Source organism: Hylaeus anthracinus, unplaced genomic scaffold (genome assembly GCF_026225885.1).
Source record: "Hylaeus anthracinus isolate JK02 unplaced genomic scaffold, UHH_iyHylAnth1.0_haploid 0, whole genome shotgun sequence".
In the NCBI taxonomy this organism is placed as follows: Eukaryota; Metazoa; Arthropoda; class Insecta; order Hymenoptera; family Colletidae; genus Hylaeus; species Hylaeus anthracinus.
This window is the reverse complement of record NW_026533254.1, coordinates 6,653,938-6,681,040: the sequence shown is the minus strand read 5'-3', so window position 1 is coordinate 6,681,040 and position 27,103 is coordinate 6,653,938. Positions and strand designations below refer to the sequence as shown.

The 27,103-nt window shown below is 43.0% G+C and overlaps 1 protein-coding gene across 4 annotated transcripts in view; it reads left to right on the top strand.

Moving 5' to 3' along the window:
• The window catches only part of LOC128894346 (transcription factor SOX-5), a 223,547-nt gene that overhangs the window by 179,222 nt on the left and 17,222 nt on the right, over window positions 1-27,103 (top strand). The window lies entirely within an intron of this gene.

Below are 27,103 nucleotides of genomic sequence, written 5' to 3'. Positions count from 1 at the left end.
CGGCCATTTCATCGGCACCAAGTGAAAACGCGTTTGTCGGCGGCGTTTGCGCGGCAGGCAGGCTCGAGTAGAGTCGGCCGACGTTGAAAACGGAAGTGCGACCGTGACGGGGACAGGGAGGTAGCGCGAAAAGGAGCAAAGAGGAAGCGAGACGAGGCGTACGTAGGAGGAAGGCGGTAGTCTCAGCGTTCTCCTCCTCTCGGAGTCCCGGAGGGCGTATAGTAATGTTCGGAGTCGACGGACTTGGGGTCGAGTGGGGATCTCCCTCTCCTCCTGGGTCCCCTCTCTCCCTCTCACCCCGTGTCTCTACCCCTCGTTCTCTTTTCTTCTTTCACCTTTCCACCTGTTATGCGACTCCGTGCCATGCTGCATCGGCACAGGTGTGCCGGCCACGTACGAGCCAGCCTCGAACGCATACACTCGCTCGAGCGGGAGGTCTACACGCCTAACCTCTTCTTTCCTTGGGCTGCACGCGCGTTCCTTTCTCCGTTGGGTTCTCCTTCGCTCGCCTTCCTTCCTGCCTGGCTTGCCTACCTTCCTTGGCATCCTCCCCCGTCACCCCCTCCTCCGTCTTTCTCCACGAGCGAGTCTGCCGATCGCGTGGGCGGCGAGGATTACGTTCTCCGCTCTACCCCAAGGCGCCTCCGCGGACCTATACCTTCAGCTGCACCTGTGCAGGAGCACATTGTCACGCCCAGTGGCCCGACCGTGCAGACCCCAAGCACTCCCGACGATTGCTTGTCTTTTATTTACCGCGAGTTTGCCGCGCCACCGGAGTCGACGCGAACCGCTGGTGTCCGATACTTTTTAATATCGCGAGATCGAGCGATGTTCGACCGTTGCCGCGCACAGGTACACGGTTCGCGTTCGAGTCGTTGGGGTGAAGGTTCGCCATTATCTCTCCCGCGGGGGAGACTTTACCAATGAAGTAGAGTAAACTCCCTGTGCACATGTTTCGAGGCCGGTGGATTTTCCTGAGCGCATTTCGAGGTACGTGGATCCTTTTAGTAAAGGGTGTTTCGGCTGACTATTACATGTGAGGTCTGCAGTGTCACTTTGTACACGTCGTAACTATACTACGGATGTTTATACATTTACAAGTATACATCTGTTCAAATGTGCAAGGATCCACACAGTCGCAAAAATACATAGAATATCAGAACTAAATTACATGTCACAACGTCTGGAAGATAAGACACAGTTTTATTTAAGTTCCAATTCTATATCTGCGTCTGTAAAAATGTGAATCTGCGCAAACATCCGCCGTCTAATCATAGCACAAATCCAAGTTCAAGTTCAAGAAAGCATAACACGTCATAGAATAAGCATGATGAAAGACTGTTTGAGCAACCTAACTTTGAATTTTCTCCTGAAAATTGAACTTTCACAATGATTCTTCGCCTGGAAAAGTTCTTTAACGGTACGATGACGATGATTCTACGAGAATCGTTTCTGAAGTTTCTCGTCGGCGGGATTTGAAACGCGTCCTTGACGGGGTACCGGAAGAGGACCCTTGAACATGCGAACCACCTTCATTCATCGGTCCCTCATTCACCGGTGCCGCGACCTTCCTTCTTACCTGGTCAGATGCATTCGACCTTCCTCGTGCACAGATATTCGATGACTACGCGAGGCTGGCGCAGGTGAGCATGAAATTTCCGCTCGCTTTCAGGTTCGCGTATCTCGCCTCGCTACGTTCCGATGATTAAAGCCGGGTATTCGAGGCGGTTCGATGCCAACGCCACGTTTTGCACAACCGTGAAATTAATTCCGATTGCGTTAATTACAATTGAACGATATCTTTTCGTGATTGCTGTCGGCGGATTGTGCAAATACTGGCAGTGGTTTGTAATGGATATTTATTCGAGGTGAGTTCTTGTTAACGAGTTTCACCTTTAGGGTTGAATTTTAGACATGTGAATAATTGAGGAATTCATTATCGAACATTGCTGCGAAATGTATTCATTAATTTAGTACTGTAAAGATTACTTTAGATAAACATACTTATGTTTTACAAAAAGAATTCTATTTGCGTATTATAAAAATCTATACTTCACGTTTTGCGACTTTAGGTATAAAATATTAGACAAGATTATAGCCAGTATGTCTTTCAGTGACATTTTCAGTAAAAGGTGCTATTGTAATAACCTAATAACTGGCGTCGCTAAACATTTTACAAACGGCATTTGGCATCTCCTACGCGTGATCTTGGCGACTATTCTGTGGGTAGTACTTCATACTTCATTAAATCATTTTCACATTGTTCGTTGTAGACTGCTTAAAATAATCTGAAAATCGCCCACGTGAGTGACGTCAATAATATCTTGTAAGCTACCAATGCTGCGCACGCTATGCATTCGATCAGAATTCCGTGATACTGTGAACACATTCTTAGTATTCCAGTGTGCGTGATACATGCATGTATTAGTATAAACAGTACCCATTGAACCGAGTACATCTCCAAGGGCTATTGAGGACACTCATCGGATGTTAATGATACACGTAGAATCCTTACAAATGTTGACAAACCAAACTTGAAAATATTTATTTCCAACAGCACGAAAAATACCACATTGGAAAAACCATCACGCCCGTATCATCGTTGCCAGAAAGCAAGGACAAACAGTTTTGTTCGATATTAACGCGACATAGGTACCCGTTTTTGCGTGGTCGGTCCTATGTCCGCGGTATTGTCGGTCGATACGGATTTCACGACTGGCGGTAGCATTCTCCAGAGAGATAGCGCACGGCTCGTCCGCGTTTGATACAATATATAAGCGGTCGGATTGGACAGGAATGGAAGGGGGTGGTTGAGGGGGCGGTTGAGGGGGTACGGGGGGTCACAAAGTAGCATTCTATTGACAGAGAGCTCGACGCTCTCCGGTCCAGCGGTGATTATACTTGGTGATCATATCGCTCGTATATTGACAAACAGCGATACACAGAGAGAAAGGGAACAGGGAAACAGAACGAGAAGGGATGGAATCATCCCCCCATACCCGTGACGCACCCCCGTTTTCCTTTCTCCGCGCGTCTACGCGTTCCTCTCTTCCTCTCGCTCGGTTTCCCGTCCTCGTCGATCATCCCCCACGGGTCTATGCGCCGTTGCAACCACCCTCGATCCGATGAGGGGCAACAGGGGGGTGTGGTGGCCGTTCCCGTGGACGCTTCTCGTGCACCGGTGCACACAGACCGCCCACCCAGCGACCCACAATACGCCGCTAATTCCCATAAAGCGACGGCCGATACGCAAATGGACAAACGCACGGACATATATACGCAACAAGCGCAACCCTCCCCAACCTGGCTGCTGACCGGCCAAACACCGCACGCCATACAACCCCGTGCACCACCCGCGCAACCACCCTCGTGTTCCACGGCTTCTAAACCCCGGCATTCGCAGGTTGCATATCGCGGACGGACCTCTCGTCCCGCCTTCGTGGATCACCATACCGTGTAATAACGACACGGTCGCGCGGAAATGCATCCCGATGTCCGTTGGCTCGCTCTTCCGTGCTTAACCCCTCCCGTTGGACACCGCGTCTTTTAGACGTTGTACTTTTCATGGGCCAAGGATGCTGGCTTTAGCTACAGAAGGCTGGAGCCAGATACGTACTCACTGGGGGATCTAAACGCATTATTCCGAAGGGCAGATTACTCAAGGACACTTCAGAAGCCAGATTCTGCACCAGGCAAAATCGCACGATGAGGTGTGGGTAAGGGTCACGAAGAGGATATTTAGTGTAAATTCAAGTTACTGGCCAAGAGAGGCCCATATATTAATCTAGAATAAAAAGACGCAATAATAATAACAATAATAATTTCATTACTTTGGATGAACATCAAGCAGCATCGCGTTCATTTGCGACTATGCTTTTACCAAAAGATTATTCCTTCCGCTCCCGAGCCCAGCAAAAATACACGCCTCTGTTAATATCGAACAAAAACCTGCATCTTGTGTCCTGCTCCCGAACATTAATGACCCGTGATCCCATTCTTTTCATACCATACGCGAGGATGCTTTTATTTAAACTTCATTCCCTCCACTTCGGGATGAACGAAACCGACCTTTGCGAGAGATCCGCTGTTGCAATTCCATGTCCTTTTATTTGCAAAAATAATATCGACTCTGTTATACTGCGTACAATAATAAATGCGCGATATTGCGATAGAGAATCGGGGACCGGTGATATTACTTGCAACACATCGCTGCTCCCGCGGCATTAATTTGCCGCGGGGGTTGAATAGTTCAGAATTGACGTATGGTGGTGTACAGCATGACTGTAATTTATAAGTGCCACTGAATTTTTGCACGACGAGGAATTAATACATGGTGATTTGTAGAGGCATCGATGGAAGGTGCAGTTCCAGATCCTAAGTGGCATTCGTATCGCAACTTGAAGAGACTTATTGCATTTTGTTAACCTTTTCAGGCCTGAATTATTTCTTTTCTTGTACTAATTCATGTAATTTAATTTTTAGGTTTAACTTGAACTAAAATTAATGTAGACAAAATGAATAGAAGATTCTAATAGTGTAGTTTTCGAGGAAAACTGGTCTTTCTTCAGGTGCACAAATAGTGGAAGCAACGTAAACAATAGTGGAAGTAATGTTTAAATTTTGTGTCCTCAATTATGGACGCCAGGTCTGAAAGGGTTAATTTCGTGCATGTACCAAGTGTCATAATAATTATCTCCTCATACCTATACCTTTTACAATCAATAAAAAAAACACGAATCTCCGCGTTGAGAGTAGATCAGCGAGAAGATCCACCGAGTTGTTACCAACAAAACAATTCCAAGTTTCCATCAGCGGTTTCTCCATAAATAAAATTGCGCAGCGGACTTCCATCCCTGCCACGGGGTTGAACCCCGCCCCGCGATGGGTCCTCGCGGGGATCACGCCCCTCCGGCAGCCGTAAATTCCTCGGATCGGAAACATCCGCGTAACAAGCAGTCCTTTTCGAATAAAGTGGCGTTCCGTGGATCCCGTTGGTACTCCGGTGGCCACTGGAGCGTGGCTGGCGCGATTTCGTAGCCAGCCTGTAACGCTAAACGGGGGCTAAATGAACGCGCCCGGTGTATTTCTCTCGCATCTTTTTTTCCGCCTCCCTATCCGCCTTCTTTCTTCTTTTTTCCGGTGCGAAGCATCAACTTATACGGCCGTGTCGCTTATCCGACTCGGCGGGTTCACCCCCCAGGGCGGGGGTGTGTACGTGTGTGCGCGCCGTCGCTGGCGGAAAGGGGCAGCAGCGGGGCTGGGAGATAGAGGAGGACAGAGTGGAGAGGGTGGGTCGTCGGTGTATCTTTTCGAGCGATCAAAGAATTATCGCAGCGGAGCGGCAAGCCGACGGTGTTTGTCGTTTGATCGCGGGCCAACGATGCGTGACTTTGCGCGTTACCTGCCGCGACTGCGGTGGTCTCCGCTCGGCTCCTATCCGCTCAGCTCTGCTCCGCTCTGTGCCCGTTGCATGGATGCGCGCATCGCCCCCAGACACGACGACGTTAACGGCTAACGCGTTAACACATTTTACTCCGAGCCCCCGTTTCTTCCGTGTCTTCCCTTTTCTTTCTTTTTTACATTCTAGCCCTGTCTCGTTGCACCCCTCGCGCCACCTGTCCCTCCACATCGTTCTCGTCCCTTCGATGACACCCCAACACTCTTTGTATCTTTTTCTCTAGTCCTGTATCTTTTTCTCTCGTCGCGACTCACGCTGCTCCGTCCTCTTCCGCGTCCCACCCTCTGGCCACCCCTTTTGCCGGGCTCATACATCCAATATCTCTTCCAGAGGACCGAGGTCGGGTCCGCTGCCCTCGTCATGTCGTACTAATGCATGTAATTGCAGCTAACCTCATTAAACCCCGCCGACTGATGCCACTCGCTCAAATTGCGTCCTTCTCCCTTTGGTTCCTATCCGCCTGTCCCTCCCTCTCTCTCTCTTGGTCGTTCTCTCTGTTACCCCGGCGCTGTTTCGACTCTTCGTTTCGTTATCCACGTTCCGCGTTCTCGACGATTCTCTTCCTGGTTTTTTGCGCGTCCGTTTTATCCGACCGTGTTTTAGCCGTCTCTGTTTGCGTCTGTTTCATTGGATTCCGCGTTCGCGGTCCTTCGATTCACGTTAATGTACACCTTCTTTTCGTCGCGGTTCCAAAGCTTGACTGGTGAATTTAATAGATTTGTTCTCTAGAGAAATGAAGCGGGACCAATTTTAGCAAAATCTGATTCTATTGTATAACTACTTAAACTGTTGAAATCCATCTATGTCGCCACATTCCTCAGGACCATTTTCTTTACCCCAAACGTTCTACTAGCAATGACAGGAAATTCCACTTTCATCGTAATGCAAAATTACCAAGCGAAAGTGTCGTATTCTCAGCAACGCAATTCGTCGAAATTTTTGTTCAGTTTCGTGTAAATTGAACGAGCAATGCACGCTGTTGCAGCCACATTGTCCCGTTCAGCGATTGATTGGTCGACAGCTCGTTGAATAAATAACACGCTGCCTACGAGCAAACACTTGTAGATGGCCGGGTGAGCATCGAAAACGCTCGTGTCCCGGCCGTTTTAATCGGAACGATATCGGTCGACGGCGTGCAGCCCCAACTCGCCTCCGTATGAAATAGAGTTACCGCTCGAAAAACGGTGTTTGTATTGATCCGTGCGTAGACGTATCGGCTGTAAAATGTACCGAATCAATTTCGAACATTACCAAACTCAATATCGGTCGCGATATTGAAACCGATATTGCCCTATACGAAATGTACCAGCACGCTAAGCGCTCGAATTCCCCGTCATCGTTCCCTATTCAAACGCCCGATCGAATTACTCTCCCGCGGCCCGCAACTCGTTCATTCTCCGCCCTGAACGATGGATCAGTGCACACCTGCTCGATTTAAGGATGTTTTCGTGAAAAAAATCGCTCTCGAATCGATTTCGGATCGTGGAAACCATAATGGAATCGATTCCCTGAAAAATCGAGTTCTACGAATTCGGAGTGCTTGGGAATTGATTCGAGGAATCCCTCTCCTAGTTTGTAACTATATTTGGGCAGAAATCTCTTAAAAATTAAGCTTCTTTTTAAGTTCATGGTACGGTTTCTTTTTCCAACAATATCACAATTTCTGATAGCTATCAGAGTGGTTTCACTTGCAGATCCTGTTTATGAAAATGTACCTTTCAATTTATATTCCAATATTAATGTTTATCAATGGTCGTATCAACGATGCTTCATCTCTCATTGGATAGAGGAGAAAGGTACTTGGGATTTCGAATCACGCAAACGCTGACGCTGCACTCCATCTCCGGTCACGTAGTTGTATTTCATTAATTCCATCATGGCCATTTTTCTATCCTAGTGGGCGAACCTGGTCTGTCGACAAGCTCACGTGTATCGTCCACGGCGAAACGAAACGTTACAATTAATAATCTACTAGGTTGGTTCAAGTAATTGTCTTGACAGATTAATCTAGAATGATTGTGATCAGTGATATTCTTCTATATTCATGGACTTTAGATGAATGAATTGCTCATCGAGCTCTATTGTTTCAAATATTTACGTTCGCGGCTGAACAATCAGCATTGTGTTATGTTGTTTAGAAAAAATCCAACAGTTTTTAAAGCCAAAGTAAATAGAGAAACAAGATTGCTTCTTAGAAATACTCAACCACAACGTCAGCACTCTTCGGAGAGTAAAGTCGCCCACTTTAAAAATCACTGGGTTAGTACAGGCTCTCGTGAAAGAAAAGTTGATCAATCCCTGCAGCTGATTTCAATCCTCCGATATTTCCACTCGATCCATCGGTGGACCAATGGAGACCGTTCTCAGTTGGCTGAAGAAATTTCTCGTTTCTCTTTGACGACGGGCAGGAGTGCTCCTAATCGGGCGGAGGGTGTATCGCGCGTACAGCGTTAATTACAAAACACTTATGTCGGACGGACGTCTTAACACAGAGAGGAACAGGTTTCGCTTGTGTCGAGGGGTGGAAGGCGTCGCCGGTAGTGCATGCACGACGACGTCTGGACCACTTGTCGCTCGCATTACGGGGGAGGAGCCCCCTTTCTACTTGGTACTCTTCCTTGCTGGAAGGTGTAGACGCCTCTCTCCTTCAAGCCTCCGCATCCGATTTTCTAGAGGAAGAAAATGAACTCTCATATAATTATTTTCCTCATTAACATTGTGTCCCCATTGTTCCGCCGCGATGAGAGGCATAGTCTTACCGCGCGGTATTTTAATTACATTCCTATGTGCAGCGAGGCCTCAACTCAAAGGCAGTTCGCGACCCTGCTCGCGCCTCCTCCCCCCACCGGGATCATCCGATAATAATTTTTTGTAGTCTCGTCGAGAGGGTATTCTCGTCTGGGAACCACGAAAATCCATTAGCGAATTGTTGCTGTTCCACGAGAAAGCGAAAAGATGCCACTGTGTGTATTTCATCAGGTTCGGTTAACTACTCGTTGGGACCACACAAGTGGTACATATATGGGAGTGTGTGGGATGTCTCTAGGCTTCGTATTCTGTGTTTAAGTCTCTTTGGAGCTTCAGGTCGCGTGGTCAAGGAGACGTACAGAATCTTGCTCGTTCCCTTGAACGTCAACAAATTGGACCACGAAAATAAGACGTTCCCCGATCGAATCAAGCAGTACGAATCTGTTAATTTCGACGATTAAGAATTCATCCAAGTGCTCCTTGGATCGTTAGGATTCGAACACGCGTCAGAAATAATAACATGGGGCTTTAAGCTGAATTACACGTGCTTCCAATTACGCGGCATTATTCACGCACGATAACCGCGTCTCTCTGGCGCATTCCGGGCTCGGGCGCGCGCAAGGATTTCATAATTTTCCCTCGAAAGTAATTCGTCTGTTCCGCTCGGGTTGGCGCATCTGCCGTGGCGACGATAAACAAACTACTAAATAACAAACTCGGCCAGGTGACAAACCTCCGTGAAAAAGAGGAGGAAAGAAGCTTCGTCGATGGGTCGTCTTCGTCGCCAATTATAGAATTTTCCACGCTCGACGTTTTCCCTCTTCTTCGTGTTTCTTTTGCCTTAGGAGGAACGAGGAAAAAAACGATTCCAGGTGATCGTATTCGCCGAGACCGAGAGAGAATGGGCGAACGAGAGTTCGTCGAAACCCGCCACAATGATTCCATCCTGCGCCATTACCGTGGCCATTCTATTATTTCCATACCGAGCGAACGAACGAACGAACGAACGTTTTCCATCCGATTGAAAAGGAAAGGTTCGAAGAGGTCCACGGAACGTACGTAGCGTCTCGACGTTCTTATCTAACGGCGTCCCCATGTTCGCGACACGGATTGTTAACTGAATCCGAGAGCTGCCATTGTTTCAGCACCGAGAGTCCCGAACACAACAGTGCCCCATTGTATTCTCAGTCGCGTTCATTCAGCTTTTTCTTCCTCTTCTCCGTTCGCTTTTTTCCCTCCCCTCCGGCGCACTCCTCTCTGATCCGTCAACCGAGCCTCTACCCGCGATTCTCGGTACCGTCGTTCGAAAATTTCTCTTCCCATTATTCGGGGATCAGCACGATGCACCTTGCGCGTTTTACGAATCCAATATCACGTGGAACCTTTATAATCGCAGGAAATGGAGGTTCGAAGAACCTACAAAGAGTAGGTTGGTGCAATTAGCTGCCTATCTGATAGGAGGATCATTTATGTACCTATCGCGGTAGGGTCTTCATAATTGCAAGAAATGGGGCTTGAAAGGTCCCCTAAGCGGAGAGTATAGTTCTGAATGAGATGAGAATGGATTATAAATGATAAACTTGTCTAATAAAAAGAGACATCACTTATATACACCTCCGCTCACAAATATATGAACATTGTCTCAATTGGAATATACAGTCAATCCCATAAATATTTGTACCCTGTATGTCTAGTGAAGAAGTTTGATTAAATCAAATAATAGTTTTGATATTACTAAATGAATTTTTTATTATAAGTATGTATATGAATAAGCTTATAGAAGTATATATTTATATATACATTAGCATATTTATACAAACATACACTTGGAAACATCAAACCTACCATATCATTTAAACAAATTTCTTCGATAGATATAGAGGGTACGAATATTCATGGGACTGACTGTATATCTAAAAAAATTCTGTATTCTGTATTTAGTCTGTGTTGCATTAGAGAGCATATTTTATCAACAGTTTATTTAGTGTTCTATGAATACTTTAATATTATTAAATGTTACTAAATACGCATCTGAAACAGAATTTAACAACAAAAATTGTACAGTAATTATTTATGATGTATATTAGTTATTCATCGAAAGTGGTAAGTGTCCCCAAATTTATGAACGGGGGTGTACGTATTCACTACTTACGGTTACTACAGTCGAATAGTCATAATTGCAAAAAGCTTGACAAGTTTTGTATGTATTTGTGCAATTATCGAGGTATCCTATAAAAAGGAATGGTACAAGTTTAATAAGATCCTTGAGAGATTCAAAGTCTCCTAACGTGACGTAGGGTAGAAGTAGCGGCTCCAACCCTGTTACCCCCAACCTCGCCGATTAAAATGTATTTCACGCTCCGTAAACCTCTGACTCTTCCTCTATCTAGCCTAATCTCCACACGGTGGATATTTTCGTCGTTTATCTAGGATATCAGTCGGTTTCCTTGGATGATGCCTCAGCGTTGCCGCGAGGTCGTCGTCGTGGCGTCGGCGACGGATAATGCGCGTTTCGACCGCAGCGTCGAGAATAGTTCAAAGTAAATAGCATGCCGTGAGTGGTGCCCTCTAATCTCCTTCTTCTCCTTACCACCGGGTATATTCTGATTGCATTATGACCGTGCGCGGCCAGATAACGCATCTCCAAAGGGATACTCGTTCGTGGTTGATGTAACGCGGCTCGTTCCTAAGGAAAAGCTAACTGCGGATGCTGGATTACAGCAGTCAAATGGACACCCTTTAAGAATGTCTTCGCAACACTAGTGGGTTTTTCGATTTTTCGTTGACTGCTTTTTTTGGTTCGAACGTGGTGCAATCCGAAGGGTAGAAGTTACGGAGGCGAGATCTTGTTTAAAAATGAATGAAAGTTGTAAATGCTGGCGAATGGTTGTCGGTTATCTAAAAATGAGGGAAAAGTGTGAAATAAATTTTTTCGATACGAAAAAATCGACTTTGGAAAATCGTTGAGGCTGAACGCGCACAGCAATGGCGCCTCGGTTCCCAATGTAAGCCATTGCTGGTTTTTCGAATGAATGCATGCTCTGCCATGTGTATCAGATTTATATGACGTATTGTCATATGGCAAGGACTTGATTATTGATAATTATCTTTCACCTAGATTGCTGATAAGTTATTGATAGTTATCACTATTTCGATGTACGAATCTTTTCTTTAAGGAAGGATTTTTCTTCCCAGTGGTTAAATTAAAAAAATGGCTTCCACTTAATTAAGTGGATAATTAAGTTTAAGATAATTATCTTACATTGACGTCTTATTTTCACCCATAATTCAGTAGCTTCCACATTCCAGGGACTGCAAATTTTCGAGTTTTCTCTCTCAATCAATACCACTGTAGAAACAGGAAACATTTTCTTATCTGTGCAGATAAGCCGGAGCTGGTTTTGCAAATAAGTGATATTTAACGGGCAACGTTAACGACCCGTGTTGCCTGGAACAACCTCTCATAAATATTGCAATTATCGCTTCCTAAATAAGCCACGCCTTATCGATTCCGCGGCCGATTACTTTAATCGTATCCCCGTTAACCTTGCAACCAGACAGCGATACATTATTGGCTTGTAACGTATGAAGTATCCGCAGATATTCCTGTAACATTCCCACGCACGAACATAGGTGCTTTTCGTGTTTCTCGTTGTACACCAACCCGATGATCGATGTGTATTCTTTCGTTGGAATGGTCAGAACACGAGCTGAGTAACGGCGAGGTACACCTATGCAATTAAACGAAATCGTTATTACGTTTCGATCTCGTTTCAGATGAGATTGGAAACTGTACACTGTAACTGAAGAGATTTACATAGTATACGAGACATTCGGTGGTGTTTAAATTTATGGTGATTGTTTTTCGAAGAGAAATGTTTTTCAGGAACATAGTTTGTTTAGGGTTGTTTCAAATCTGACTCTCAATTTTTTTTTTTTTATTAATAACAGAAAAATGGCTTTGAACAATTGCTGGTCCATAAGCCCTTGTACCATGTTCAATATATATTTAATATATTTATTACATAGTTTAAGGTGTACAAGAGTCAAAATGTTACTCTCTTGTCGTCTTTCATGTCACTTATGTTTTATGACTAATTTATACTCATTTATTTTATGATTAATTTATGACTTATTTCTGCAGTGTTATATTCTAAGCATGTTGGTTTTTAGGAAATCAGTTATAACTCTAATTGATCTAATGTTGATCCTATAAGGAGCGTTTCAACTTTCATTGAAGGCGTCCTAGCCTTCGAACCTAGCCTTCGTAAATTGTTACTATACTTAAGGCAATTGCAGAGCATATGATTTAGATCCTAGTTCTCATATCTGTAATCACAAGATCTAATATGAATGATTCTTACTCGAACAAGTGACGAAGCAAAGTTATAATGGTTCATTCTGTATCTGCTGACCCAAACTATTGTTTTCCTTGATAACTTTTGGTTGAAGATCCAGGGTTTCCTTTTTTCTTCCAAATAGACTCTTACTTTCTATAGTTAAACTTTTGAATACTGTTTCTGTTGTCATAATTAATTCAATTTTCAACAAATTCTCGGAGGGTTCTTCATTTTCGATAGTAAAAATAGAAAAGCGATTCTATTTTTAAATTAAACCATGTATCTATTCTTCTTAATAAGAATATGAACGTAAGAATTTTTATTATAGGAAATAATGTAAGGTATCATTTATGCGAATCTCGTCGATAACTGACATTTTCCCTAGTGGAATATGGCGCGTAGAGGCGCGCGTGCACGTCGTTTGCAAAACGTTCCAGAATGAAATGGAAGTAGGTACCGGGCGGACATTGAGAGCGCGGTTATACTTGTAACTTGGACGGCGACCCCGAGAGAAACCGCGAGTGCGGTAGTAAGAATTCCACTGTGCGCGGATGTGAATGAGCCCCGCAGCTGCTACATTCCTGTGTGCCATCGCCGTGGCGTCCCTTTTTTTTTATTTGCGTTCCACCTTCAATATTTTAGCTGAACATCGGGGGGAGAGTCCTGCTGTCAGATTTTTACTCGACTGGTGTCCAACACTTCTTTCTCGCCCTTTGCGCCGCCATGGGAACAAATTTTTCGTTGACTTTCGTCCTTGTCTGTAGGACCGTCGCAGAACAAAACAATAGAGCCTGTGGCAGTCCTTAAAAGTTAGTAGGTTTAAACGAACAAGCGTAATGCTTCACCTACTATTTGTAAAATAATTTTGTCGGTGAAGGATTATATGGTGATTGTTATCTTGCTTTTTTTCTCTTAATAATTAGAATCAGTTTATTTTTTGTGACGCTTGAATTTTAGGTTCAATTTTAATTTCCTTTCATTTCTCTTTGAGAAAAAGGAGATATTCGGTTCAGGTGAATTTGGTACGTCCATTGCACCTCTTGAGGCCAGAAAGATGCACATTGGCGATTTAGCTCCACCGTGATTTCTTGAAAAGCGTCCAAAAAGGCTCTGTCACTAGTGGCGCCACAGTTGATGATACATGCTTGGTATCTAAACCAGAATGAGTATGGTTATAGATCAGGCTTCTATAGAAAGAATACCACTTTATTCCAACAAACGGTACCACTGGTAGCTAACTTTTGTTAGAAACATATCATTTCAAACTAAACCTATGAAATGTTGATTAAAGTTTATTTGTATAACCACTCCTATAACTTGTAAGAGATACTTTAATAACTCTTTTAATTAATAACTCTTTTGATGAGTTATTTTTCAGAGTTTTTGATAAACTTAAACAATACAATCATAACACATAAAGGAAGCTTCATATGTCAAATTCAACAATACTTTAAACACTTTAACACGTTATTCTTAATACTTAATTCGTAAATCTCATATAATTTAATTTCACAGAAAAATAGGATATATATTCATACGTCTTTATCATGGAACGTAACTAATTGTAATAAACAAAGACATTCGTTAATTCTCAAAAACACCCGAAAAAACGCATACACATTATACATTGTACACACACCGCACAACTGCACACGCACTATATGTATATCATATACACATTATACCAATGCACACGCATTATGAATACCTTACAAACTAAACAAAAATATTAATTTAATTTTCGAGGCACATACAAACCTCCTATAAAAGAAGAAATCTGGACTTGAGGCATTAATTCCCCAAAAAATGTTTTATTTTTGAGCAATTTAACCAGCCAAGTTCCTACGATTCTATACATATATGCATCCAGCTTTGAGCAAATATCAACAGACTTGTGGATCTTTGAAGTCCCACCAAACTTTTTCTTTAGGCAGCCTATAAATTGCACATTGTTCCGTAAGTACGCGAGCAAAGCAGAGCTCGTATCGTAAGCCGATACGAGTCGCGTTCCGGCGCGGTGCATCCGTACAGAAATATGCAATATTTATTTCGGCGCACGCGCCTGCATTCGCGTGGCCGCGCGCATATGCCCTGCGAAACGTGAGAACCGAAATAAAGATTCGGACGACACGCGGGAACCGGGGTAAACCAGAAATACGCGTGAATTGAAACACGGATCCTGGCAAGCAGGGACCTCGCCCCGTTCCATGCTCGTTTTGGAATAGCGCTCCTTAATTGCCCCTCGAGCCGCTCGAATTACACTTCAATTATCTAAACAGACCGATCAGCCTCGAGCGTTCCCAGACAATACGGATTCTCATACGGGAAGCCCCGCCAAGTTTCCGGGTAAGCTTCGACCGTAATTCTATAACAGGACCGTAATTCTATAACTTGCATCTTCGTATTTCGGTTCACTTAAAGTCTGTCAAAATTTTGGGAAGAACTTGGCGTCTCTTTAACCCTTTCATTGCGGGACAATTTTTGCAATTTTTATTTTCGAGCATAAGCGTTGTATGAATAAACTGTAAATATATAAAAGTTTCGTCTCATCATCCCCTATTAGCTGATATTCTTTAAAAATTAATTTAACGAATATAAATATTTCTCTGAGCCCATTTCTCAAAGGCGTATACATATTTGGTACACCTTTCGCAGTCAAAGGGTTAACATGCAACTACACGAATATAAATTATTAATCGCCTGGAAATGTGCGAGTGAAACTTAATCGTTGGGAGCTTGCTGGTGTAAATAATGTGAGGCTAAATGAATGGAGTCTATGTTTAATAGCGCTTTTATTGCAAGTATTGAGTCATCTTCAAGTCACCTTTCATGTGCAATTTAGAATTATATTTCTCGGCGTTTCATACTAAAGGATTAATGGTCTAATTAATAATAACGGATCTCGTCATTAGTATGAAATTTAAAGTTCGAACACGTAAACGCCATGTAAACAAACAAGCGTACCAGTGTAAAGCTTTCTACACAAAAGAGGAAAGACGTAAGATCTTTGTTTCCCGTTGAAGCAGGTTCAATGGTAAGGGGTGTAACGCGATATTTTTGTCCAGAGAAAGAGAGACAAAGACAAGAGGCTCCCGAAGATTTAAAACGTTTACTTAAATAACACGCGTAATTGAATTTGTAGCCGCGACTGTAGTTTCGCGTAAATTAGATCCGAGGAAGATCAAAGAAGCGCTGGAGAAGTAGAACTCTACTCTCTAAGTCGCATACCCGACATTGTGGGATCAACTCGTTCCATTCTTGGACTAAACGAGTTAGATTTCGACAAAGCGAGATATCTGTCTTTCTTGAGACCTATTCGAAGAGTATTTCGAAAGAAAGAACGTATCGGGAAATATTTGAACTACAACATGATATATATGATGTTCTTAAGATTTTGCTAAAAGCATATATAAACATAATATCATAGAATATTGATTTTTAAATTAACTCGTCACGATACTTTTATACGTAGCGTGATGAAATGAATCAATTTATGTAAAAGATATATATGGTTCCATTTAAGAAAAAAGTACAATTGCACTTTGCAGGGGGCATTGTCACACTCGTTAGATGAGTGAGGTCACATGCAGATAGGCCTTGTTATACTATTCAACTTCTTCCTCTATCAATTTTCTCTGTCTTCAATGAAACAGGATCTACAATCCGTTCCAATTGCGTCACAATCGGTGTCTCGACTTTGTGTATATACAGATTGAGCTGTGAGGCAAAAAATGGCACCGGTATGAAGATTGATAAAACATCTACTTTGAAATACATTTAGATACAGAAGAAATTAGAATAATACAAGACTCGGTCGCTACACTCTATCGCTATGTGCCGGCAGTTTGAAAAATACGTGGATACTTCCTCGACAACGATAGAAGGCAATCGTTGATGAACAACTGGCATGAAACGTGTTTTCCTCGAGCAGTGGATCCCACAAGGAAGCTGACTCTCACGTATGCATAATTTCCCAGCATCCTGGCATTATACGATGCATCATTCTCTCCTAGTACTTTTTTATCCTGGCAAAGAAAGTGCTTCCTCGTAGAGGACTCACCGCAAGGAAATATACTAATAGATACCTCGTTGATCGGTCACGCATCGTTTCTCGATATAAGTTTTGTCGTAAAAGAACTCCTCGCACACTCACACGAATATGATTCACAATGGTATATAAAAAGTCATCGCGCTAATACTCTGTAATTTTTCATTATAAAAACAGCGATACAGGGCGCAGAGTTTGATTTACAGATTAACCTATTCACTACCAAATACGAGATGCCTCATAGTTCAAATTGATTGCAATTACTCAAGAGATAAGTTTATAACTTTTTGAGACACGAATTATTACAAAAGGAGATCGTAAATTTTTTTTTTCAAATCAACAAATTTAATACCACTTTTTATTATCAAAATAATAAGCTAAATTACACATCTATATTAACCCTTTCAGGCCTCAATTATTTTTTTCTCGTACTAACGTATGTAATTTAATTTTTAGGGTTAACTTGGGCTAAAATTAGCGTGGAAAAAATAAAAAGAAAATCCTTATAGTGTAGTTTTCGAGGAAAACTAGTCTTTCTTCATTTGTGGACGCCAGGTCTGAAATGGTTAAGTCTTGGCGTTCAAGGTAAAACGTTTTAAATTTGACTGGCAATGAATGGGTTAAAGCTTCTATCAAGATAAAATTAACATAGCATGGAATAAAATCTTCGGTATCCTCGCTGATAGTGACACAAGACATCGTGTCCCTTTTGAAAAAGGGCGGCCAGTGAAGACAGTTTAAGAATAACATTTTGCCCCTTTGGCAAAATCGAGAATTTTCCAGTTGGATCTCAGTATCGTTGGGTGGCGCGCGTGAGAGCATCGCGTATGAATTAGAATCGCGGTTACAAGGAGAACGAAGGGAAGATGAGGGTCCGTCGGTGCCACGTGCATCCCACGCATTATTCTTGATTTTCGAGTGGTGATCCCCGTTGCCCTCTCCCTGTGAAGCAAACCTCGTGGCTCACTCGAGCTCAGAAAGAACTGCCAAGAGAGAGATCATCGCGCGGCCGGAGGGGTGCACGGGGGTTGGGAAAAGAATAAAGAGAAGAACGGCACGACTCGACTGCCGTTGCAACCTCCGTGTACCCGGTGACTTCATTCTCGCGGCCACGCGGCCGCAACACATATAAAATTAATTAAAGTCGGCGGTGAAGTAAAGGGGCTGTTTATTGTACCTCTCCCTGCGTCGAGAGTACCGTAAACGGGGGTTAGGGTGGTAGGTAGCTAGGTGGGTGCCCCGTTTGTATTGTAGTGTAGTTTTTTCACCAGCTCCTGGTTCCTCCCGGCTCTCCTTCCGCGTCAACTCTTTTTCTTTCTCCTCTTCCTTGTTTTTCGTCGTCGCTTCGCTCCTTCGCGATCTCGCCACTCAGAGCTGCTCTCAGGGGTATTTTCACTCGGATGTCGTTACAAATTTTCTACCCCCTTTGGATAAAAATTATTTTTGTTAATTGTACTTACTTTACGTGGCATTTATTTTGTCAAGACTGTATATAAAATACGAAAGTATATATCTACATGCAATTCAGGGTTTTCTCCAATTTAACAGTTACGTGGGATATTAATTTCTTCAATGTTATGGAGTTCATCTAAGAAATATAACTAATATAGTTTCTAGTTGCTGCTAAAAGCTCATACGATGTTAATTTCAGAAAATATGCTTTGTGTTTCCGCCATCCGTGCAGCGTGCACCCCTTGCACCCACGGCGGGGCTCGCGCCTGCCTCAACCCACTCACACCCAGCGCCCAAAGCCCACGGAGCGTGGCGGTGTGGTCGCTCAAGTGCCGTGCAAACCTCGCCTTGTTAGGAATTAATCACTTTCTAGTCGGTAGACGACGCGAGGGGTGCGGACAGGGTACACCAGCCGGCATCTTCCAGCGTTATTTTAATTGTAAGCAAATTACCGAGAACGAAACCCGGAGAGGCTGGGCCCGAGCCAGCGGAGATTCCTTTACAATCAGCCGTCAGGCTCGAGTACATTGTACGATGAGACTCCAGTCACTGATTAATCTCTCGACTCGGTGTCATTGCCTCGCCGCAATGATACGAACGCTGTCGCCCTACGAATCGGGAAACAAGAGGCAGGGCTGTACGAATGGGGCTGGTTCCTTGTAAAGCAGCATGATAATTATTGTTCTTTCATAAGCTCTTTGGAAATTAAATTAAAGTCTGTCGTTTGACAAGTTTTCAATTTTAGTTGAATTTTAAGACACAGTGTCAATACAATGTTCTTGAAGTGAATGTAATCTACTATTTAAATGGGGATTAAAATGATCGACTTATCGACTTTCACCTTGAGATGCTTCTCGAAAATCATCCATAATACGAACTCGCGTTACCATGCCGCGAATAACCACCGGTGACCCCCAGAAAGATAACCACATTACGCTTAATGATACGATCCAATTCAATCGAGTTACATAATATCTTATCACCGGCGCCGTCATGCTGACAATAAAGACAATTTAACTACTCCATAAACTACTGGTAAACCAGCAGTCGGTCTATTAATATCAAACATTGGAATTTTCTCAGGGAACAAATACTCATCTACAATATAAACGAGGTACAAATACTTGCGATAATCTGACAAAAAAATATTTTAAACAAATGTTGAGCAGTTTTCGATTGGATATACATTGCAGTAAAAAAATTTTGAAATAGAATTTTTTTTAGTATTGTCAAGGTAACCTTCATTTTTTTAAATAGCACTTTGTATTTATAACTTAACAGTATCATAATCCGTGTCAAGGCGAATTCAACGACCTATGTACTATGACTTGGGATGAAGGTAAAGAAATTAAAATTTCAAAAGAAAAGACGATCTGCTTGATGAGCGATGGGTGATAACTTGTGTTTACTATTAGGAGTCGAAATTACATTTAATTCAGAAACCTTTCATCACTCTTGTCCATTTATTCCAAACCTAGGTTTTTTGTTGACACAAGCTTCTATAGGTTTCAAGATTCTTTTTTCCCACAAAATACACATCTTGTACAAGATTAGCATGTGTCTCTCCTAAATGCATACAATCTGCAATTAATTCAACGTCATTAATTCTCAATACTCCACATCTCGAATGATATTTCTGATAGCGAATCTAATACAGAGTTGAATGACATTTACTCAAACTATTTCGGTGGAATACACGATACAAATATACACTTGAACCACCAACCCTCCCTCGACATTTCGCGTCTCGTTGCCCAGTGTGTCAGTTTCCACTTGGAACAGTAAACATTTTTTCAAACGAAATCAAACGACAAGAGGCGTGCAATCACGTGTCGACGAAAGAATCCCGAGGAAGAAATCGCGACGATTCCTCGGACGGATGGGGATGTTTCCACGGTCCCAGAACGGTTCGCTGACGTTCACGGGTAAACCAATCAAGGTGTCGAAGTGGCATGATGACAGTGTCGCGGTTGACGACTGGAGAAACGCTGGCGTCGACGTGGGAGGATCCTTTCGGGCGTCGACGGGAGGATCGACGATAGGACAAAGACGAAAAAAGGTGGATGAGTTTTGCGAGCGTTAGCTGAAAAAGGCCGGGCGTGGAAAGGAGTCTGAGAGATGTCTCGGATCCAGGACCGTGACCAGGGATGGGTAAAGATTCAGTAAGGAATAAAAGATGAAAATTAATTTTTAAAGAGGATTTTGTGGCATCAAATCTCGCGCCAACCGCGAATGGAAAGTGCGGATGGAAGAGCGCAATAGATAGAATGTTTGAGAACGAACATGTGAGGACAGAGAGTATGGAAGAATGAGTGAGATGAGAGAACGGTGAGCGAATGGAAGAATCATATCAAAAGAAAAAATGGAGCGAATGAATAAGTGTGTAATAGTGATTAAAATAAATGATCAATTATATCAGAACTCGTAGTTGTTCACTCCGGTTCCCGAAATTCCTACAATTTTAAAGAGGAAAACTCCGGAAACATTTTCCGGAAACTCTTTTTCAAATTCAGGGACATGAACTATGTACTTCATTCCTTGTAGGAGGATTCATCAAATTTAGGAACAGTTAATAGTCTGTTAGAGCCCACAGTACTAGAGACGGTCCTGACGAGATGGATCGGTGTCGCAGTGAGAAGAGGCGGGTAGTTTGGAAAGGGCCAGGACTGAAAGGAAAGGGGAAAAAAATAAATAAGGAAGGATAGCGTGCGACAGGTCTAGGGAAACTGTGGAAAGCACGAGACTGTTCGGTTGGCGAAGGTGACGGGGTTGGTTTATCCGCGTCTCGACGTCCCCCAGTCCCGTGGGAGACGCGTCCGACGTTTCGCGTACGATCCTCCTAGAAAGAACTCCCTGACGGAGATAAGAAGCCGAAGACAATAATCCTACTGACGGTCGGCTCATCGTCGCGGCTTATTTCGGCGATGTGCGTTCAGCTTTGAGCCGTTAAGAGGAACATGCTCCTCGATGTCTGCTGTCAACTACGCTATCGTGGTTAATGCCGTTAATGCCTGTTCCCAGGTCCAGACTCGACGGACATGCGCGATTCTGAGATAGTTGAATAAAATAGAGGAACTCGTCTTAAACAGGGATCCTTGATCGCCACAGTGGTCCATGCTGCATTTCCTGAACGTTAAATGATCACAGATTTGATTTCTCCTATTACTCTGATCGATATAAACTATCTACTATCATAGGGCTTTTTTTTTTAAATCAAATATTGTAGAAATAGCGCACTAACCCATTTTTTAGCCAAAAAATAAATAGTAAATTGTTAACAGAAACGAAAGTTTATATTAAATAAAAAAAACCGCTACGTACTTCTATAGCCAACAGTATATATATTATGAAATTTGGTCCCGCGACTACCTTCCTGTTTACTATAGCCCGAGCAATCGGTATATAACGTGTAGCTCAAGGGGTTAATAGGAAATCAAATTACCCGCGGCGGTTTCACAACGAAATGGTATTTTACGTATCTGTTGGCCTTAATTTTTGCGAAAAGCGAACCCCACCCGAAGATACGAAACACCATTGTTATTACACCGGGCGCGAAAACGTCTCACAACGGACCGTCATACAATGATACAAAAGTTAGGTGATGATTTTGTGCTCATATATATATATAATAAAGCACCCTCCAAAAAGTAATATATGAAAGCCATTCACTACGGTAACGTCTATTATCGCATTCTCGGGCCGTCAAAGTTGTATAAATTGGCTACCTGTGCTTGAGCTTTACGAAGCTCATCATTAAGAGACCAGTGCATACACACTAATACGCAGGCAAATCACATGTAAATGACCTACGAGTTAAGAACAAAAATGTTATGCATACATTCTTTTTCAAGTTTTTTTTTCTAAACCTTATGCTTACGGCAAAGCGATGACATTTACAATGTCGATAGATCAAGGCAAGCTACAAAAGAAAAACAAAAAAAATACTATTGCTTCAAGCATTGTTTATTTGAAAATTTACATATTAGTTGTACACATAATTTATAAACACACACGCGTGCGCGAGCATACATCTGCATATATACATACATGTGTGCTGTTTTTCTCATAACTAGTAGGCCATTTTCATGTGATTTGACTATGTATTAGTGCGTGTACACTAGTCTCTTAATGATGGGCTCTGTAAAACTCACGCACGGGTAGCCAATTTAGCCAATTTTAGCGGCCCGAGTATCCGATAATAGACGTTACATTAGCAAATGGTTTTCATATATTCCTTTTTGCTGGGTACTTTATTAGATGAGCACAAAATTATCATCTAAATTTTGTTTCACTGTATGACAGTCCCTTGTCAGATGTATACGAGACGCTAACAAACGTCGCGTACACAACGTTTCACACGCGGCGCCGATTTCCGAGTGCAAACGCCGCTCGAACACGCTCGCTGTCGCCCGCGGTATTCGTGTCAGTTCGCGTGAATGAGGAACGCGCGGTCGGGAATCGTAAAAGATAAGAGAATGCGTACTCGTACAACGAATAAAACGGCGTATAGTTTAAGGCGATGAAACGCAAGCTTATAAAGTATTCCCAAGGCGCTGTTAACGTCGGCTCTCTTCGTTTGGCGTGCATACGATAACTCTGTTTCGCCGCGGTGTGGTCTCTTACAACTGCAAACACGTTACCCAGTGGTTTTGCAATATGCTGCGACGAGCCAATACGGGACGCGTACTTCTGCTTCCGCCTGGACCATTCATTGCCTCTAACAAACTGATTCGTGTTCCGAAATGTTAGGTTCAAAAAGACTATGTTTCCTAAGCTCACCTCTTCTTGTAATAGGGCCAGCGTTGTGTTGCATGCCAACATAATCTGTATTTTAATTTAAGAGAACATGTTTTTAATTTAAGAGAACACACCAGTTGTAACTTTGGATGATTTTTTATTTTTCAGGAAGATATAATGTGTCACGAGTCACAACTTGGCTCAAATTCATAAACTAAACAAGAGAGACGAATAATTCAAATTTGTATTGTAGGATTTCGTAAGTTTTCTGTAGTAAAGAGGACATGTTCCAACGAAACTCCAGTAGGATCATAGTATGGTCGAGATACTCGCGAAGAAAGCTCGTCACAATCGGGCAGAAGCGACGACACGAGATGAAAACGAAACAAAGTCGTCTTTATGACGCAGAAATCCCTCGAAGGCGCGTAGACGCTTCCAGACGTTGAATAGTGCTGGTCGTTCATTCGGATAATATTGTAGTCGATGGCTGGCCGTGCAAAGGGAATTATTAATATTACCGCTTTCAAGAAACCGTGCGGAGGTTCTAGCACAGCGGTGATCGTGCAATTTGTTTATCCGCCGATGGGGAATATCAAAAGGATTAGAGGCGGCGGAATAGATAATAAACACCGGCCAATAAAGACGCCCGAAAATATCTCCGTTGCAACGTAATCCCTGGTCCCGTTTGTACGTGTGGCTACGTTTTCTGTGATCTATGATTATGGATTCCGCGATGTCGATACCAAACGTATAGCTTTTGACGCGTGCTGAACGCTGCAGCCGCCCGTCGGCGTATTCTGCTTTCCCGCCGTTTCTCGGAACGTGGACTAAGGGGAAGAGTTCGTATTTCGAAGCGTATTACCGTAGGCAAGTTCTTTGTCGTTAACATTTCGATGCGACGTATCGCTTCTTGGCATCGATGATAAGGCAAATAGGAAAATACGTTTGTTCTTATTTCATTGAAGGTACAGTTTTTTTATTGTGAAAAATGGTAGGTTGACCATTTCAAATCGATATACCAGTCATTCGAAATAGAAATATTAACCCTTTGAACTCGGAGCCATTTCGTTACAGATTTATTGTACTAATTGAGCCGTTCACTGCACAAACCGATTAACTTGAGCAGTCACACAAAAATTATATTATTACTGACGATTATTTTTTGGCTATTCTTTCTTATTAATTTTATGTACCGTTATATGAAAGCTACATCTGTATTTATACATTCTACAATATTTATTTGAATGTATATTATAAAGACAATTTTAAAAAACAATGTACATTATTTCATCGCATTTCTCGACTTTCTGTTTTATGGAATTAATCGATTTTTAATCGCTAATAAAGTTTGCCTGAACTTACGATGTCCCCTCAGAAGAGACATTCGAGTGCAAAGGGTTAACTCTTCGTGCTCTACCGGCATTGCTAGTCTCTAATAAAATAAAGATTTATAGTTGTTCGCATTATAAAATATTCTCGTATCGAAAAGAAGACGGAAACGAGAGGAAGCTCAACTTTTACCTCCAGCTTCCGCCTCGAGGAGAGCGAAATATCGTTCTCGGTGGACGGTCGGACCTTCCTGGCAATAACGGGCGACGATCCGCTCTTCTTCGCCGAGGAAAAGCCCGCGCCACGAAAATACCGCTTCCGGTTGCCCTAGATTCCGCATTCACAAGTTTCATTGCAGCGGCCAGCACGGTGTAGCGAATCCCGTTCAAAGCGGTCCATAATTTATGTATCCCTGCGGCCACCCTTGCTTGTCGTCAAATTCCAGGGACTTCACTCTTTTAAAATTCCATTAAGAGTGCAGGCGAGCTCTTTCTTTGTCGTTACAGTCCACGTTGTCTTCGCTTGCATATTTCAAGCGCGGCGGGGATTATGTCCCGTTCGAAAGCCAGAGATCGATTCCGTTTCGAGTTCGCGGGACGTCGATCGACGTGGATCGTTCCTGACGAACGTTGCGCCCTCCTCAGGGATCCAGGCATCGCCCGTGGCGGCTTGTATTAAAGCCACTGTTGGGTTCGGCCGTCGTCGTAATTTTAGACAGTGCCACAGTGACAGTCTTTATAACGCACGTGAAGTATGAACCACTTCCGGTGGATCTACGTCATCCTGCATGTCCCCTTGCACTCCAGTGGCTCCGATTCTAAATCTAGATTCAAATTTCCGTGGCCTTTAGCCTTCGTCTTTCGTTACTCGCTTGCGACAAAAGACCGCGGGACGAGTTATTAAGGGCTCTGTTTAGTTCGAAGCCTCGAAGAAGGGATGCAGAGCTATCAGAATTTTATTAAAAATAAATGGAGTGTAAGTGGTGGATAAAAAAATCGATTTTGTTGTAGTTAGGTATTATTATCCCTGTGGTACTATTACCCCGTATTATCTTGTTCTGGTGAACAGTAGCTCTTGAAAAGATTCATAAAAAAACTGATACACTTTAGAACACGTGTTCGAATACTGTTTCATTGATACGTCTCGAATCTATCGCGATCGGGGCGTTCGATGCCCCGAGGGTCTCTTCCTCGAGCCAATAGTACACAGGTTTCGGTTTCAATCGAAACAGCGGACAGAGATAACCGGCAGAAGAGCGATTATGGGGGTAGGTATGTTTCGGTAATTGCGTGGCTAAGTTTAGGCGGTGCAGTTGGCGTCAATGCGCGGATGCATATTCAGAACGGGGCTCCTCATATTCTTATGCTCTCGCTTACTGAACCGCGGCGTCGCGTGTGGATGTGAATGTGAATGGAACTTGCTGGCAGCCCGCCTGTTTATATTTAGCCACTGTGGGCGGTGTATAGCTGTCATGGATACGTATCATCGGCATAACTGAACTTTGCAAATGAATAATGAAGTTCCATTGGCTCTCCCCGGCCATGCCCGATTATTATTATAGCGCACGGTTAGAATGGTTCCCGAAACAGCGCCCTCGGTCCGTTTATTGTCCTCAGGCCTGAGATGCTGTTCGCGTTCCTCGAGGCACCGTGCCCAAAGACCCGACGATTCTGTTAATGAACACGCGCCGCCATTCTTCCCCCGGCGTCCGTCCGATAAAAATGTTCTCCTCGTCCAACCAACGTGGAACCAGCTCGGTGGTGTACAGGTACCGCACATACACGCCGCCGCTCAAAACTTTCGAGCACACCTCCAATCTGCATAGAAATCGAAACGTATTTTATACGGGTACCTTTTCCAACTAATGAGAATTCAAAGTTATATCTGTTTGCTCTAGGAGAAACAGTGCAAGTTGGTTTTAAAGAGCTGTTTGTCTTGTAATTGATGTGCCAAATTATTGTTTCTGCAGACGATTCGCAAGGCGTTTACTGTGGCAATTCAGAATGATACCAACCGTCATCGATATTGTTATTAGTTATCAGACACATTACACAGGGTGTTCATAAAAAAAACCATTCAATATTTATATGGTACATAGGGCACATTGTACCGAGTAAAAAAGGTTTAGTAAGCATAGGTCGAAAGGTGAATCGTTTCTGAATATAAACGTTTTTGTTTGCTAGTATCATGAATGATTTACTTGCTTCCGACGCGTGCGATGTTTATTTTACTGTTTATAAAACGCGTTCTGAATGTTCTTATTCAAGCGTAGACAGTAGATTTCATTGAGAATCAGCCAGTTGTGGATCGGCGATTGTAGATATTGCACAGTTACAAAGTATCGTGAAAATGTGAGCGTATTATTCCAGTGAAGAATATTTGGAGAAAATGGAGTACTTTTCACGGTTGATAAATCATTACGTATTTGCTTCTTTCACGAAGGGAGTTTATTAAAAATGACCAGCGATAAAATGTCCAAATCCAAATACACTTGTAATTTTCATCTCAAAAATAATATTTTCAGTGGAACATTTGAGCACCTATGAAAAAAGATTAATTCGCTTTGAAGAGCGAAACGTGCTCTAGACTTATGAGCGACGATGTAATATGTACGTGAGTTCGAGGTAAAATGACAGCGATCGATAGGAATAAAAAAAGTATTATTTACCTGGTTCTCGTTGCGATGTTTACAAAGCTATCATAATCTTCAGTTTTTACAACGCGCACAACGACCAAGATCGCGGTAATTAGAACCGCCGAGAATAATTAACGCTAACAAGTACATTTCCATACAGAGTCTCCTTAATATGCGAGTTGATCTGATACGGGTATCGCTTATCGCGGTACCGAGCGTACCGAAGAAAATGTCTGCCGAACAATGCCGTTTGAATCGAAGGATATCGATTATTGTATTTTATTATTCTGGCTCATGTGTGTGTGTGTGTGTGTGTGTGTGTGTGTGTGTGTGTGTGTGTGTGTGTGTGTGTGTGT